Raw genomic sequence first — 17,944 nt, 5'->3', positions numbered from 1 at the left:
GCCGGGGTATTGCAGTAGTGCTCGTTGTACTGGTGTCTGACCCAGAGTCTGGCTGGGAATAGCATGCCAAACCACACCCCATTTTTGTACTGCGCTGACTTTGCCGAGTTGAACTCAGCCCTTCGTTTCGCCAGAGCTGCCCCAATGGTAGATACGGATTCTGTGTCCTTCCCATTTCCTCGTTCTGGTCTGTCTTGCCGACTGCAGGATCCTCTCCCGGTCCTGCCATCGGTGCAGTTTTGCGGTGATCGCTCTTGGCTGCTCCCCCCCCCCCCGCCCTTGGGCTTCGTTCTGAGCCTGTGTGTCCTGTTGAGCTCTGGGGGGTTGGGATGCTGTCTCCCCACTAGGTTGCCCAGCATTTGGGCGATGTAGCCTGTCGGGTCTCTACCCTCAATGCCTTTTGGCAGGCCCACGATCCGCACCTTCTGTACTCGGGACCTGCTCTCCTGGTCCTCGACCCTCCCCTTTCAGCTCTCATGGGTCGCCACCAACCTTTTGACTTCTGCTTCCAGTGTGACAATCCTGTCACTCTAGGCCGTCAAGGCTCTCTCTAAGTCGCGGATCTTCCTCTCCTCCGCCTCCACTTTCTTCCCAAACCCGTCGATTGTTTTTTATAAGGCGACCATCGCCTCCGTCACCGCCACTTGACCGTCACATGGATTTCAATTCTGATCGCCTCTTTCATGGCGACCAGCTCCTTCCTGAGGAAGGTCTTCCATCCATCTCCATGTGGCAAGGGGGAGTGTGATGCTCGGGTCGATGGTCTCCCTCTCTCTTGGGTGACCCAGGGCCACCTCGCCTCGTGTGTCCACCGGTTCATTCGTTCGCTGTTCGTGACCCTTTCTGCCACTTCTGCCGTCCCTTTGGCCCCTCGAACTTCCCTTTGCTGGCATTCCTTTTGCGGTAATTTTCTTTTCTCCTTTGAAGTTACTTTGCTATCGATTTTTTTCGGGCACAATTCGCCTAAAAGTGCCTATTTGATTCTGGTTGGGAGGAAAGCCACCTGATGTCCGTCTGCTCAGCACAATCACCAGCACCGGAAGTTCGTGCGCAGATATGTATGGACGACTGCTACAAGAGATCAAGGCCCCACTAAATGAAACAATCGAGAAGTGGAAGATCTTGGCATTGCAATAGGTGAAGATTCTGGAGTGAGATACTACGCCGGGTGAACACCACCTATTCACACGCGCGAGGCTCACCTTGGAGCTGAAGAAGGTGGTGCAGAGGGCTCACCTGACCTGGACACGCATAAGCGGATTGTTCCCAGAGATGGCAGCAAGATGCGAGCGGTGTCAGGGGGCGTCTGACCAACTACTCGTATATGTCTGCTCTTGCCCTAGGCCGAACAGATTCTGGACCAGACTCTGGGTGGAGTCAGGCCCATTAGTGGCGGTCTTCAGGGTGTCAGAGCAGCCAGAGCTCTTCAAAGGGACGGGGGGCCGACGCTCCGGCCTTCACCTCCCTAAAAGCCCAACAATGACTCCGACTCCAATGGAGTTCGACGATGCCTCCCCAAGCCTTGGACTGACTGTCGACCTGGCAGAATTCCTGAGGCTCAAAAAATAAACTTTGCCATCAGGGGATTGTATGAAGGGTTCCACCTCACACGGAGGCAATTCCCCACCACCTTCAAAGACCGGTTTGTGATGAGCAGTTGAGAGGGGGAGCTAAGGGTTCATGGGGGTGAGGGGGCGGGAAACATTTATTCGCACCACTACAAAGCAAAATAAAAGTGCACCACACCCATTGCACAGGTGCTTATATGCAGCATTATGGTAACATTGCCCTGCGAATTGTTGAATTTCCATCCTTTTTACTGATCTGCAATTATTCAGGATCTTATTTACTTCAATCAACTCAACCCTCTCTACTAAACCCCACTGGACAAAAAGTCTGTTGAACAATTTTGTTGCAAATTAAATAACCAAGGAAACTAAATCAAATAAACTGAGGAACAAATTAAAGAGACAGCTCCTTAAAGGGATCCTGCCAGAAACAAAAACAAATCACCAAAGAAACTGAAATCATCAAATCAAAACTTGATTACGGGGGTCAATAAGACGGCACTCACTTGGCACAGAAGGCCTTGACTGTGTCGTTGAATGTCGTGTGTTTCCTGTCCATGGACACCCGGCCGTTAATGTAGCCGCGCTCGAGGGTCACACAGCTGTCTCAGACGACTACCTGGTTGCCTGGACCTGTGTAGTTGGCCAGGCCTGGTAGCAGGTTTACAAGGAGGTCCTCCTCCTTGTCTCCTGCCCTCCTCTGGGCGGATGCCCGTAGATCAGAGGCTGTGGCAGAAGTGCAAAGACAATTGTAGCAATAGGTTTTGTAAATACCTAAACAGGGGTGCAGTCTAAAATAACCTAGGTAAGCATGTATGGTCCATGACCTCCCCAAGGCTGCAAAAAGGTTACTTCTCCAAAGACGACCCACGTATCAATCCAGTAAAACTCCTCGGAACCTTCTCCAACATATTTAGACCACTCCTTAAATAAAGAGACCAGTGCGGCATTCTCCGCGAACCGGCGAGGCGGGCAACTCCAGCGCGAATCCTCTGCACCTTCAGGGGCCAGGCCGGCGTAGGAGTAGTTTGCGCCACACCGGCCGGCGCGGAAGAGGCTTGGCGCCACGCTAACCGGCGCCGAAGGGCCTCCACCGGCCGGCGCTAGTTGGCGCCTGCCCGGGAGCGCCAGCACATGCTGGCGTCATCCCAGCGCATGCGTTGGCCATCACGGACTGTTACAGCGGCCAACGCGGAGGAATAGAGTGCCCCCACAGCACAGGCAGGCCCGTGGATCAGTGGGCTCCAATCGCCACACCGGCCGGCGGGGAAGAGGCTTGGCGCCACGCCAACCAGCGCCGACGGGCCTCCCCCCAGCGATTGTCCGACCCAGCGGCGGGTCGGTGAATCCCGCCCCAGAACTGTACACATTTTCAACATTGGGGCTGGATTCTCAGTTGAGAGTCTGCCCCAATACCACTGCTGGCGAGGACGTAGAATTTGGCTGTGTCTTTTGCTGGCAGCGAGATTCTCCCCTCCTTCCACTTGTCAATGGGATTTCCTATTGAAACCACCCCACAGTGCCAGGACACCTGAGGGCGGGGGTGCGCTGTCAGCAGGAACAGACAATTACGCCCGTGCACTGCATCACTGAAGCATTAAATTAATTTTTATGTTCACTTCTTCTCATAATAAAAGATGGCATTCCATTTCCCGTCTTAATTACTTGCTGCATCTTCTCCACATTTGAGACTGCGAGCTTTATTAAGACACGAGGAACAACACACACACTATGCTGGATTGGGATCAAAGGATCAGTAAGCGCAGGGTGGAGAGTTCAAGAAGCAGCTGGGGTGAATATGGGCCAATTGTAGAATTGCAATAACAACCGATGATTGACCAATTGCGACCAATGCACAATATTTTGTTTCATCCAACTGCACTTCTTTTCAGCACTTAAATGGTTAATGTGTTTGCCTTTCGGTGTAACAATTGCCTCATTGAAACATCCGACACAGGCTGTTGGGCGTTGGTCTGAGTTGGTGGAGCATTGAATAGGTTCCGGTGGAGACATTAAGATTCATTCTCCACAGTTATTAATAAGGAATTGTTTGATACCAACTTCGTTCATAGTAGAAACAGCTGTGAAAACAAATCCATTTTTATTTCTTTAAACATCTTTTTTCCATCAGAGGACAGAGACAGATTCATTCCAATTCGATCATTTGAACAGCGGTTTTCAGGCAGTGGGTGGAGACAGTCAGATTCATTACAGCACAGCAGTCTTGTCCAATGGCGATGTGACCAATCTCAAATTCGAAAGATCAGTTCCAATTACTAAACTGATCAGGAGCAACCGCCAAATTGGTGGCCATGAATTTACAAGGACAAGAATTGGCAGGTTCCACATGGAAATGGAGAATCTGTGGATCAAGGTAACATTAGTATAATTTCTTAGCCTGTACTCTGTAACTTTCTTTCTTCATGTTAAAGAAAACCCAGTGAGATTATGTTGCACAGACTGTACAGCATTCCTCTTCCCTGTGGCTGTATCCCATCATTACCTAACTGAGCTTGGACAGTGTCAGGGGTAATCTGTTTAACAACCAACGCTCTGGATTTGCTTGTTGTCTACCGCACCTTTCAATTTTAAGAGGGATAAAGTGAGATGAATCACTGCGCTTTCCCATCTGAGCCTGTTCACACATGACTGGGCCCTGCATTTACCTTCCTCTATCTGGATATTTATCACAACATGTCTCCTTTGGGGAACATTTTGTTTTGAAATTTCTGTACAGGAAAGATTGACGCTTCGGGACTTCATGGGCTGGATTCTCCGTTATTTGGAGTATGTCCCCATGCCAGCGTCAGAACTGTGGACTTAGTGCCACATATTCCTAGCCCTGCAGGGGGGCTAGCAGTGACCTGGTGTAGATCTAGCAGCTTTTGCTGCAGATACTGGCCCTGCACTTCCGGGTTGGAGGCCGCGCATGCGCACGCCGGCGGCAGGCCTCCAGCAATGGCCCCCATCCAGGTGCTATGCGGTGTGGCGTACTCCGAGATAACGCTGTCTTTCGGGGCCTGCAGAATGGGGGAACCGACGCCGGTCCAGATTCAGTGCGGGGAAATGGATTCTCCGCCCCGCCCCCGGCCGGCCATGATTTCGGCATTGGGTTGCGGAGAATTGAGCACCACTTTTATGATGTAGTCCTGCCACCTGATGTTCATAACACAATCAAAGACAGCATTGCTCCCTCCCGCCCAAAACAAATACCAGGTCAGGATTCTCTGAGACACCTTCAGACTCTGCACCAAGCGATTTTCATCCTGGCTGATTTTAAACTCTTCAAAATCATCACGCTGTCTCACCTCCCGAGTTCACTTAGCTCCATATGACTCACCTATCCATAGTCACAGTGCCCTCAACGACCTAGCCATCTCTAGTGGCTTTGCTATCTGATCACTTCTATTACTTTCAAATTATTTTCCCAGCGGTGAAACTAACTTAAATTTCCCACCTGTTCGTACATCGCCAGGAAGTAGCATACCTCAGGCCGCAATTCTCCGGCCTTTGGGATTCTCTTTTCCCGCCATGGGTTTCCAACCAGTGTGGGGGTCGCTTCAATGGGAGATCCAATTGACAAGTGGCGGGAGTAGAGAATCTCGCCGCCAGCGAATGGTGAGCGCCGAGAAATACAGAGCTAGGCGAATGGAGAAACCAGTCTGTAGTAAATTGACCTCAAATTTATGCAGAGATATTAATGTAAAAATGTCTGCTCCAAAACTTCCTTTATCAGCGAATTTAACGGAGGTGTTAATTTGTTATGGAATTGTACGTGAACGAGGATCGAGTGCCGTTAATAGGAGGAAAAATATGATAACATAGATTAAACTCTAACTTCCTTACTGTTGATGAACATTCATGAAAAATATTCATAATGAATGGCTGTCTCTTCGTAGTGACAAACTAGCACAAGTGAAAAGAAAAACATATCTCCATCGTTCACACACATACGTACACAATGCATCTAAGATCCCAGTCCTGTGTTCCAGCCAGGAGATAGGAAGAAGGAAAAAGTAGATATTATATAATATATATCCATGTCAGTCTGGCTTCTTTATAAAATCATTTCTTTCTGTTCTTGAAACTGGACAATTGCTGGGCTGATAAAATAGCTGCATTTGGTTACATGCTGGCTTCTGGAGGTTTCGGACAGCTGGAAAGCAAGCAAAGGCTAATACCCTACACCTTCTGGAATGTGACACTCCTTTCATTGCATCAGTCAACATAATTGATTAGATCTGCCCCAACTAGCTATGGTCAAGGGCAGCTGTTTGTGATTGTTTGCTGAGGTGGTGCTAATGGCCTCACCATTACCGGCTCCAAAATACAATGGGTTTCAACCAGAGGCCTTGCTGGTCGAATAGCTCAACTTGAAACCACCCTGTCACATGGTCAGGACTTGAGATGTCTGAACTTCATTAGGAATATAGATTTTGGATTTTATCTTCAATCGTTGCAGTGGCAAGATACACAGTGGTTACCACTGCTCCCTCACAGCGCCAGGGACCTGGGTTTGATTCAGACCTTTGGTGAATGTCTATATGGAGTTTGCACCTTCTCCTCGTGTCTTCATAGGTTTCCATCTGATGTTCTGGTGTCCTCCCACGTTTTTTCATCCAAAGATGTCCCTCACAACATCACACAGCAGAGGGACGATGTGCTGGATAAGGAGGAGTAATACTATGCCTTGTCCGACGAGGAGGATGCAGGACATGGAGCCCAGGCAGGCACGGGAGGCCGCACAACATGTGCGCCAGGGCCAACGCGCACGGACCACTCTGATCGCCTCCAGGTTCCCGTCCAGGAGAGGTGGTAGAGGGGCACGGAATCCGCAACCCAACCACAAACCCCCTCATCCCCACCCCCTCACTTCCAACCCCAGTAACCCCACCACTTAACCCCCTCTGTAATACATACCTGCCTCATTACAGGGTGGGGGTCCTGGGTTGGCAGTAAGAGCAGGTTTGGTCCATGGGTTGGATGATGGTGACAACCCATTCTGCATTGAGCTCTGGTGCTCCGCATCATAGGACAATGTCTGCCCACTGTAGTAGTTTCCACCATCCACCTGGCTGATCCCTGCATGCAAGCTGGATATTCCATCACACGGTGCCATCAAATGTCTGGGGTGGTGGTGGTGGGGACTGTCAGGGGGAGGAGTAGGGTGGGGAGCACAGGCCACCCACAGTCCACAACATTTTGCCCCCCCCCCCCCCCGTGTCCACACATTCCCCACCCCCCCCGCGCCGCCCGACTTAGCACCGAGGCAGATTGTAACTGTGGTTACAGGTGTTTATTGTGAACAAATATATACAGGTTTGTGCCCTAGCCCCTATAACTGAACTGTGCCATGCACCCTTGCCAACCTAACGTGTGTCTACCTTTCTGGCCTTACAGGCCCTAATGCTATGCCTCGGTGATTCCCCTGACGGTACAGCAGGAGTAGATGCTGCCTTCTGTGATTCCTGCCATGCGACCTGGGCCTTGCAACACCAGATTAAGAAATCCAGCCTTCAGAAGAACAAGGAGCAGGAGTAGGCCATTTGGCCCTTCAAGCCTGCTCCGCCATTCAAAAAATCATGGCTGATTTTTGTGGACTGAGCTCCACTTTCCCGCCCGGACACCATAACCCTTAATCCCTTCATTCTTAAAAAAACAATCTATCTTTATCTTGAAAACATTTAATGAAGGAGCCTCAATTGCTTCACTGGGCAGGGAATTCCATAGATTCACAACTCTTTGGGGTGAAGAAGTTCCTCCTAAACTCAGTCCTAAATCTACCTCCCCTTATTTTGAGGCTATGCCCCCTAGTTCTGCTTTCACCCGCAAGTGGAAACAACCTGCCCGCATCTATCCTATCTATTCCTTTCATAATTTTATATGTTTCTATAAGATCCCCTCTCATCCTTCCAATGAGTACAGTCCCAGTCTACTGAACCTCACCTCGTAATCCAACCCCCTCAACTCTGGGATTAACCGAGTGAATCTCCTCTGCACAACCTCCAGCGCCAGTACGTCCTTTCTCAGGTAAGGAGACCAAAACTGAACACAATACTCCAGGTGTGGCCTCACTAACACCTTATACAATTGCAGCATACCCTCCATCGTCTTAAACTCCATCCCTCCAGCAATGAAGGACAAAACTCCATTCGCCTTCTTAATCATATGTTGCACCTGTAAACCAACAGTTTGCGACTCATGCACAAGCACACCCAGGTCTCTCTGCACAGCGGCATGTTTTAATATTTTATCATTTAAATAATAATCCCTTTTGCTGTATTCCTACCAAAATAGATAACCTCACATTTGTCAACATTGTATTCCATCTGCCAGACCCTAGCCCATTCACTTAAACTATCTAAATCCCTCTGCAGACTTCCAGTATCCACTGTACTTTTTGCTTCACCGCTCATCTTAGTGTCGTCTGCAAACTTGGACACATTGCCCTTGGTCCCCAACTCCAAATCATCTATGTAAATTGTGAACAATTGTGGGCCCAACACTGACCCTTGAGGGACACCACTAGCTACTGATTGCCAACCAGAGAAACACCCATTAATCCCCATTCTTTGCTTTCTATTAATTAACCAATCATCTATTCATGCTACTACTTTACCCTTAACGCCATGCATTATCTTATGCAGCAACCTTCTGTGTGGCACCTTGTCTAAAGCTTTCTGAAAATCCAGACATACCACATCCATTGGCTACCTGTTGTGTACCCCACTGGTAATGTCCTCAAAATATCCCTCTAAATTTGTTATGCACGACCTGCCCTTTATGAACCCATGCTGCGTCTGCCCAATGGGACAATTTCTATCCAGATGCCTCTCAATTTCTTCCTTGATGATAGATTCCAGCATCTTCCCTCCTAACGAAGTTACGATGACTGGCCTATAATTACCCGCTTTCTGCGTACCTCCTTTTTTAAACAGTCGAGTCATGTTTGCCAATTTCAAATCTGCCGGGACCACCGCAGGGTCTAGTGAATTTTGGTAAATTATCACTAGTGCATTTGCAATTTCCCTAGCCATCTATTTTAGCTCTGGGATGCATTCCATCAGGGCCAGGAGACTTGTCTACCTTTAGCCTCTAGTCTCCCACTCATTGGTGCCATTTTGTATGCTTTTTCCTTCAATTTGATACTCTCCCTTATTTCCTTAGATATCCACGGTCGATTTTCCTTCCTTCTACAGTCCTTTTTTGTTGGTATAAACCTTTGCTGAGCACTGTGAAAAACCGCTGAGATGTTTCACCACTGTTCCTCAACATTTCACCGTAAAGTCTTTGCTCCCAGTCTACCTCAGCCAACTCTTCTCTCATCCCATTGTAATCTCCTTTGTTTAAGCACAAACCATTAGAACATACAGTGCAGAAGGAGGCCATTCGGCCCATCGTGTCTGCACTGACCCACTTAAGCCCTCACTTCCACCCTATCCCTGTAATCCAATAACCCCTTCTAACCTTTTTGGTCACTTCAGGCAATTTAGCATTGGCCAATCCACCTAACCTGCACATCTTTGGACTATGGGAGGAAACCGGAGCACCTGGAGGAGACCCATGCAGACACGGGGAGAACGTGCAGACTCCGCACATACAGTGACCCAGCAGGGAATCGAACCTGGGACCCTGGCGCAGTGAAGCCACAGTGCTAGCCACGTGTGCTACCGTGCTGCCCACTAGTGTTTGATTTTTCCTTCTCACCCACCATCTGTATTTTAAATTGCATCGTATTGTGAACGCTCCTTCCGAGAGGATCCCTAACTATGAGATCATGAATCAATCCTGCCTCATTACACAGGACCAGATCTAGGACAGCTTGTTCCCTCATAGGTTCCATTACATACTGTTCTAGGAAACTATCATGGATACATTGTATAAACTCATTGACCGATCTGCTTAAACCAATCAACATGTAGATTAAAATCCCCCATGATAACTGCTGTACCATTTCTACATGCATCAGTTATCTCTTTGTTTCTTGCCCACCCCACCATAATGTTACTATTTCGTGGCCCATAGACAACTCCTATCAGTTACTTTTTTGCCTTACTATTCCTGATTTCCACCCAAATGGATTCAACCTTATCCTCCATGGCACCGATGTCATCCCTCACTACCGCCTGGATGTCATCCTTAAATAACAGAGCACCTCCCTTACCACCCACTTGGTTCTTCCGAATAGTTTGATACCCTCGGATATTTAACTCTAAGCCGTGACCATTCTTTAATCATGTTTCAGTAATGGCCACTAAATCATAGTCCTTCACGATGATTTGCACCATCAACTCATTTACCTTATTCCGAATACGACGAGCATTCAGGTAAAGTACCCTTATGTTGGCTTTTATACCTCTGTTTTAGCCGCTCCTTTTTTAAAAAATTAACTTAGAGTACCCAATTCATTTTTCTTTCCCAATTAAGGGGCAATTTAGCGTTGCCAATCCACCTATCCTGCACATCTTTTGGGTTGTTGGGGCGAAACCCACGCAAACACGGGGAGAATGTACAAACTCCACACGGACAGTGACCCAGAGCCGGGACCGAACCTGGGACCTCAGCACCGTGAGGCAGCAGGGCTAACCCACTGTGCCACCGTGCTGCTCTCAGTAACCTCTCCAAAGCTATTTTTCCCTTTAACTTTTCACCTAACTTTCCTTATCGTTGAACCCATATCTTCATCTAATAGCCTGCTGCTTCGCTTTCCATTTATGTTTTTACTTCCCGTTTTATTCCTTTTAGTATTACAGGACCTATTCACTGAGCTGTCCTCAGTCACTGTACCCTGTACTGTGGCCATTTTTGATTTTTGACCATGGCTTCTCTGCCTTACACTTTCCCCCTTACTGCCTTTGGTTTCTGTCCCCGTTTAACTTCCCTCCCCCTGCTACATTAGCTTAAACCCTCCCCAACAACACTAGCAACTCCCCCCCGCAAAAGGCCATTGGTTCCTGTCCTGCCCAGGTGCAGACTGTCCAGTTTGTACTGATCCTACCTCCGCACAGCCAGTTCCAATGACCCAGGAATTTGAATCCCTCCCTTTTGCACTCTGTGCCTAAATTCACCTGTGCCCAATCTGTGCCCTCCCAATACGCCTAGATGTATTCCCGGAACACACATCCAAAGTGGAGGCGGCCTGCTGCTTTCCGTACCCTGTTGCCTGAGATGCACCTGGCGGGCATCTTCTGGAGGGCCAGGACCTGGAGGTCACAGGCTTTTTTTCGAGTGACACTGATGTTGCTGCATGCCCCTCGGATGCGCCTGTATCAGGGAGGGGGGATTTAGAAAGGCTGGTCATTCCCTGGGTGGAAGGCCCTGAGAAGTTCCTCAGTGCTTATTCCTCCCTCTAGGTGCTCATGAGCCCCTGGGTTAGTCTGCGGTACGGAGGGGTTATTCCATGGTACAGAGGGGCAGTTGGAGTAAGCTCCAGAAGCCTCAATGTCATCTGGTGCTACCAGTTCTTAAAGTACATCTGTCTGCAGGATGGTGTTAAACTACTCAGCCACGGTACTCGGGGACTGAGCTATGCTTCGGAGTTCTCCAACCATGACTGATGTCTTGCCCAAGGCTTTCCACTGAAAATGCCACCCTTGTAATGTTGGCCTAGGTGTCATACAGTGGCAGCAGTATCTCCTGGAACTGAAGGCTTTGGGACTCCTCCATTCAGCCTTGCAGTTGCAGGGATGTCACTGGTATTCCAAGATCTGCCTGCACACCTCAAGCAGCTGAAGGACAAATGTGTCCAGATGTACGGAACCTGACTGGGACACAGCTAAGTTTTGGAATTCAGCAGACCTCTGACTGTCTGTCTGATCTCTGGGACGTTCTTGTCTTCACCTGATGTGCATTGGAAGCAGTGTGTGCTCAGAGATAGTAACCCAGAGGCCTGTCTGCTAAGTTCACCCACCCAGGTCCTTGTCTCTGCGATGCTAGATGGTGCGGGTGATAGTTGTGACGGGTCATCTGTGTCGTCCTCGGAGATCCCCTCCTAGGTGCTGTCGAGGCTGGCGGGGGGGGGGGGGGGGGGGGGGGCACTGCTGGTTGACGACCAAGGCTCATAGGTTGATGATCCTGCAAGACAAGGGTCGTAGTTTTAGTACATGGCCTGGTCAAGGGTATGGACAACAAAAAAAACTATTTTGAGGCTATCATCTGGATGGAGGTGGAGTGGCTTGTCACTTTTCTGTTACAGGCCAGGTCTGCTCCTGGTCCTCCCCTGCGAGTTCCATCGCCCTCTCAAACAAAGTCGAGATCCTTATTAGGCATTCCACCAGCTGTCTTCTCTCTCCCTCTGCAGTTGTGTGCAATCTTCTCCTCCAGGGACACAAAAGGGGATAATGTGAGCTGGACGTCTCGCAGGTCAGAGGACACGAACAGCTGGCATATGTGGGCACTGCGCTTAAACTTGGAGAAGTTCTGATGAGAATGCTGGGAGATCAGGTGCTGGGAACCCGCGAGGTGGTGGCATGTTGGTTCAAGGTGACATTCCTGGGGTTTATGAAAGGGTGGAGTGCTAAGAGGAGACAGGGGGCGTTTACATTGAACCCCCTTTCTCTTGGTCAGGTTGTTGGCACTGACCAGTGCTGTCACTGTCTCCCAGGTGGGATTGGTGACCTTGGATTGGCTGGAGGTTCTCCTGCCAACCCTTGGGGAAATTATGGCCTGCTTCTCCTCCCCAGCATCCAGCAATCCAGTGAGGGCCCCCTCCAAAACTTTGGGAACTGTTCTTCCAGCTGCCAACCTCTTGACTTGAATGAGATGAAGTTCTGTGGAGCCGGTTCGATGACCACCAGGGCAGGTGAATCAGTCCTTTGTGCCACAGGCATGGCGTCTTTCACATGGAACAGTTTTACGAAGTGTCCAGATTGCGATCCGGATCGCGCTGCTCGGGGCCAGCAGGATTCTCATCAATTTTCACCCCGAAAATGACACTTTGCCTTTTTTGGAAAATTCTTCCCCTAGTCTCTGAAGGGATCAAGGTGCATGGGAAGGGGACAGGCCTGTGGCGTTGAAATAAAGCATCAGCCATGATCACATTCAATGATGGAGCAGGCGCAATGTGCCGAATGGCCTCTTCCTCCTATGGGCTGAATTTTCTGCTCCTGTTTTTGTTGGAAGGGTTTAGTGATGAGAATGGAAAATCTCTTTATTAACAATGGCATGGAGTAAAAGAGCAAGGAGATATGTTGAACTTGTACTGGACAGTCGTTTGGCCTCAACTGAAGTATTGTGTACAGTTCTGGGTGGCGCAGTTTGTGTTAATTATTCTTAGAGACCAAGGCCAAGGGAAGAGATTGCTGAGCCTTTGGCTTTGATTTTTAGGTCATCATTGGCTACAGGAATAGTGCCAGAGGACTGGAGGATAGCAAATGTGGTCCCTTTGTTCAAGAAGGGGAGTAGAGATAACCCCGGTAACTATAGGCCGGTGAGCCTAACGTCTGTGGTGGGTAAAGTCTTGGAGAGGATTATAAAAGATACGATTTATAATCATCTAGATAGGAATAATATGATTAGGGACAGTCAGCATGGTTTTGTGAAGGGTAGGTCATGCCTCACAAACCTTATCGAGTTCTTTGAGAAGGTGACTGAACAGTAGACGAGGGTAGAGCAGTTGATGTGGTGTATATGGATTTCAGTAAAGCGTTTGATAAGGTTCCCCACGGTCGGCTATTGCAGAAAATACGGAGGCTGGGGATTGAGGGTGATTTAGAGATGTGGATCAGAAATTGGCTAGTTGAAAGAAGACAGAGAGTGGTAGTTGATGGGAAATGTTCAGAATGGAGTTCAGTTACGAGTGGCGTACCACAAGGATCTGTTCTGGGGCCGTTGCTGTTTGTCATTTTTATAAATGACCTAGAGGAGGGCGCAGAAGGATGGGTGAGTAAATTTGCAGACGACACTAAAGTCGGTGGAGTTGTAGACAGTGCGGAAGGATGTTGCAGGTTACAGAGGGACATAGATAAGCTGCAGAGCTGGGCTGAGAGGTGGCAAATGGAGTTTAATGTGGAGAAGTGTGAGGTGATTCACTTTGGAAAGAATAACAGAAATGCGGAATATTTGGCTAATGGTAAAATTCTTGGTAGTGTGGATGAGCAGAGGGATCTCGGTGTCCATGTACATAGATCCCTGAAAGTTGCCACCCAGGTTGATAGGGTTGTGAAGAAGGCCTATGGTGTGTTGGCCTTTATTGGTAGAGGGATTGAGTTCCGGAGCCATGAGGTCATGTTGCAGTTGTACAAAACTCTAGTACGGCCGCATTTGGAGTATTGCGTACAGTTCTGGTCGCCTCATTATAGGAAGGACGTGGAAGCTTTGGAACGGGTGCAGAGGAGATTTACCAGGATGTTGCCTGGTATGGAGGGAAAATCTTATGAGGAAAGGCTGATGGACTTGAGGTTGTTTTCGTTAGAGAGAAGAAGGTTAAGAGGTGACTTAATAGAGGCATACAAAATGATCAGAGGGTTAGATAGGGTGGACAGCGAGAGCCTTCTCCCGCAGATGGAGGTGGCTAGCACGAGGGGACATAGCCTTAAATTGAGGGGTTATAGATATAGGACAGAGGTCAGAGGTGGGTTTTTTACGCAAAGAGTGGTGAGGCCGTGGAATGCCCCACCTGCAACAGTAGTGAACACGCCAACATTGAGGGCATTTAAAAATTTATTGGATAAGCATATGGATGATAAGGGCATAGTGTAGGTTAGATGGCCTTTAGATTTTTTCCATGTCGGTGCAACATCGAGGGCCGAACGGCCTGTACTGCGCTGTATCGTTCTATGTTCTATGTTCTAGATGCTATCAAACTGTTTCTGCTGGCTGGAGAGTCTAGGACCTGGAATCAGGTGAAGGGGTGGTCAATTTGGAGTCAAGATGAGAAAGAACGTCTTCAATCTGAGGATTGTGAATATTCACAATCCTATACTCCAGAGAGCAGTGGATAGTCAGTCAAGGAGGATATTCAAGAGATTGTATCACATTACAGGCTTCCCATCGGAACAAGGGCAACATTGGCTGAGTGACAGGAAACAGAAATAATCATGAATGCTGGTTGCTTTTTTCAGACTGGAGGAAGGTAGTTATTGAGGTTCAGCATTACAAGAACCACTGCACTAACTCGGACATCGGAGAACAGGGCGCATTTTTAAAAATTACAGATGACCCAAAACTTGGAATTACCGTGAACTGTGAGAAGGATAGAGACAGACCTCAAGGGGATTTTGACAGGCCTGAGGCGTGGACAGACATGGTGGATGTTATTTGATGCAGAGCAGTGCGAAGTGAACATTTTGGTCTGGAGACCCAGGAGAGACAATATAGAATAAAGTTCACTGTTGCAAAGTAGTTGCAGGAATGAGAGACTTGGTGGTATATGTATACAAATTGCTGAAGGTGGAAAGCAGGTTGAGAAAACGGAGAAAAGGACACAAACAAATCTAGAGATATTGAGTACAAAAACTAGATATTTTTGATGATTGAAAAAGCACAGTCAGTTTCAATTGTAGTATTAGGTGAGATTCAGCGACCCATTTGTGCCCGGCACGGATCTGGGCACAATGGGTTAATCGCGCTCGAGCCCCAAATTGGGCTCTGCGCTGAGTGCAGTGATCCGACTCGCTCCACCAAATGGCGTATTGGCTCATTTAAATACTCGGATGCCAGATTCACCCGGGACTCAATGGCCACGTTTGTGAGACCTCGCCAGGGCTCCGTTTAGTATTGGACCACACAAACATGGATCAGGCATAACGGCACCTCGGAGAAGGGGGGTGGGGGGGTCTCTCAGGCCATTGTGATATGATGGTTGGGGACAGGGTATGATACCCTGCCACTCCCTCTGGCAGCTGGGCACCTTGGCACTGGCAGTCTAGCATTGCTACTCAGGCACCCAGGCAGTACCACCCTGCTCGGGGCATTGCCAGGATGGCACTGCCAGAGGTTGGCCGAAAGGCCAAAGGAATTGAGGGAACGCAGGCCATGAAGTGTGAAGTGAGTATGCATGGGAAGGTTATGGGTCCTTGACCGACCCCCTGAGGTGGATCGAGTGCACAGGTCGCTGAAGAGGAGGCCGAAGGCAGGGGAGAAACCGAGGGCAATGGTGGTACGATTGGTTAGCAGAGATATGGCTGTTTGGGGGGAGGGAGGGGGGGTGTGGCGGCTGGGCACCCCTTCCCCGACCCGGCTGATTTCATGGCATGTTCAGGGATTAAATGGGCCGGTTAAGAGGTTGCGCGTGTTCAAAGAGTTTGAAGGCGGACGTCCTGTTCATACAAGAGACTCATTTGAAGGTGGTGGATCAGCTGAGGCTGAAGGAGGGACGGGTGGGACAGGTGTTTCATTCTGGGGCTGGCTATGAAGAATGGGGAGATTGGCGGCGCTCTTTAATAAGAGAGTTTCATTTGCGGTGGGGGAGCAGAGTGGCGGACCCTGGGGATAGATTTGTTTTTTTTCAAATAAATTTCGAGTACATAATGTCATAATATGCACCCATGCACATCATGAGGTAAAAGCACGCAGTGACAGACACCCAGGTGAGCCAATCAACTTACAGAACAGAACACGACCAATCACCAGAAAGGACACCAGAGAGGGGCTTCCACTTATAAAACACACGAGGCATCAGCACTCTGCCTCTTTCCACTGGTGATAGCTATACTGATAGTCAGGGTGTACAAATCATTCAACACCTCCTACACATGGATCAGAGCTAGCCTGGTCTAGATAGTTAGTTTTAGTTACTTAGGGTAGTAGAGAGTCAACCCACAGGCAGCTGTGTGTTTTTTTACTAGAGTTCAATAATTCTCATATTGAACCAACGCCTTCGTTAACCTGATCAGTTAATTGCATAGTGTGCAATCCGTGTTATCCCAGGCTGAACAACACAACACCTAATTCATTTTTTTTCCAACTAAAGGGAAATTTAGCATGGCTCATCCACCTACCCTTCGCATGTGTGGGTTGTGGGGGTAAGACCCACGCAGACACGGGGAGAATGTGCAAACTGCACACAGAAAGTGACCCGGGGCCGGGATTGAACTCGCGTCCTGGTGCCGTGAGGCAGCAGTGCACCATCATGCCGCCCTCTTGATTTGTTATGGTGAGCGGGAGGTGTGGTGCTGGTGGAAATTTCTGCCTCAAACTGTGACAAGTGGAGTTTAAGAGGCGAGTCTTTGCAAAGGTTCCAGGCCTGGACATGCACCGGCGAATCATGGGGGGTGGAGTTTAGTACGATGCTGACCTCATGGTTACCTCCCACTCACCATAACAAACCTACCCTCGAGGTCGGCATGATGGTGCACTGCTGCCTCACGGCACCGAGCACACGGGTTCAATCCCGGCCCTGGGTCACTGTCTGTGTGCAGTTTGCACATTCTCCCCGTATCGATGCTGGATCCTCGGCGATACCGGTCGTGCCTCGGTCTATGAGGGTGTCAGCAATGGCGAAGGAGTTGTTGGGAATTATGAAGTGAATGGGGGCGAAGGACCAATGCGGTTTGAGAAGAAAAGGGCAAAAGGAATTATGGGGTTACTCCTGGATTGGTTTTTTTTTGTCCTGGACAAGGCACTGTTGGCGGTGGGTGATTGGGACTGAGTATTTGGTGATTGTGGTGTCTGACCACTTGCCACAATGGATGGACTGGTGTGTTGAGGAGGCGAGCTCCAGAAGCCGCAGTGGAGGTTGGATGTGGGGTTGTTGGCTGACAAGGAGGTCTGTGATAGGTATGGGGTAGATATTTGGAACTATGTGGAGCATAATGACACGGGGGAGGTCTCTGCGGCTACATTGAAGGAGGCATTGAACGCAGTGGTTAGAGGGCAGCTTATTTCGATGAAGGTTTTATAAGAGGTTTGGGTTGGAGCTGGAGCTCCTGTTAGTGGAGATGTTTAATGAGTTGAGGGGGGGGGGTAGATGAGCTTCCTCCCACACTGTCTCGGGCATTTATCTCGCTCATTATAAAGAAAGACTAGACGCAGAACAGTGTGGGTCGTACCGCCCATTATAGTTGGGTAGTTTTGGTTCAGCCCCTCCGAATAAACAGTTGGCAGTTACTCCAGGACTTTTGAGCTAAAGTAACTGGTAATTTAGAAAACGGGATGGGATTCGTTGGGAACTGAATGGTTTTGTTGTTGGGAGAATGGACACAAGACAGACTGTGGCAAAAGGACGGAAAAAAATGGACATCAGGGCCGTGTTTGTTGTGTGAGTCTGTAATTCACACTGTGAACATTTGTCTCCTTTTCTACCATACTATTAGATATAACCATGAATGACGGAGTGATGGAAGTAAACCGGATTGTGGACTGAGAGACAACCAGCACAAGATTAAGAGAACTCTTCTAATGCAGAGTTCCCGCAGATTGCCTGAGGAAAGGTAAGA

The 17,944-nt window shown here is 48.9% G+C and overlaps 1 protein-coding gene across 1 annotated transcript in view; it reads left to right on the top strand.

The window, feature by feature from the left end:
• LOC119967860 (NACHT, LRR and PYD domains-containing protein 3-like) overlaps positions 1-17,944 on the top strand; it is a 136,572-nt gene that overhangs the window by 30,935 nt on the left and 87,693 nt on the right. The window contains exons 3-4 of the mRNA XM_038800907.1: positions 3,700-3,942; positions 17,822-17,938. The gene's annotated coding sequence lies outside the window, so the exon portion shown is untranslated. The remainder of the gene's footprint in view (positions 1-3,699; positions 3,943-17,821; positions 17,939-17,944) is intronic.

Source organism: Scyliorhinus canicula, chromosome 6 (genome assembly GCF_902713615.1).
Source record: "Scyliorhinus canicula chromosome 6, sScyCan1.1, whole genome shotgun sequence".
NCBI classification, from domain to species: domain Eukaryota; kingdom Metazoa; phylum Chordata; class Chondrichthyes; order Carcharhiniformes; family Scyliorhinidae; genus Scyliorhinus; species Scyliorhinus canicula.
Note: the sequence above shows the minus strand (reverse complement) of the source record. Positions and strands in the feature narration are given on the sequence as shown.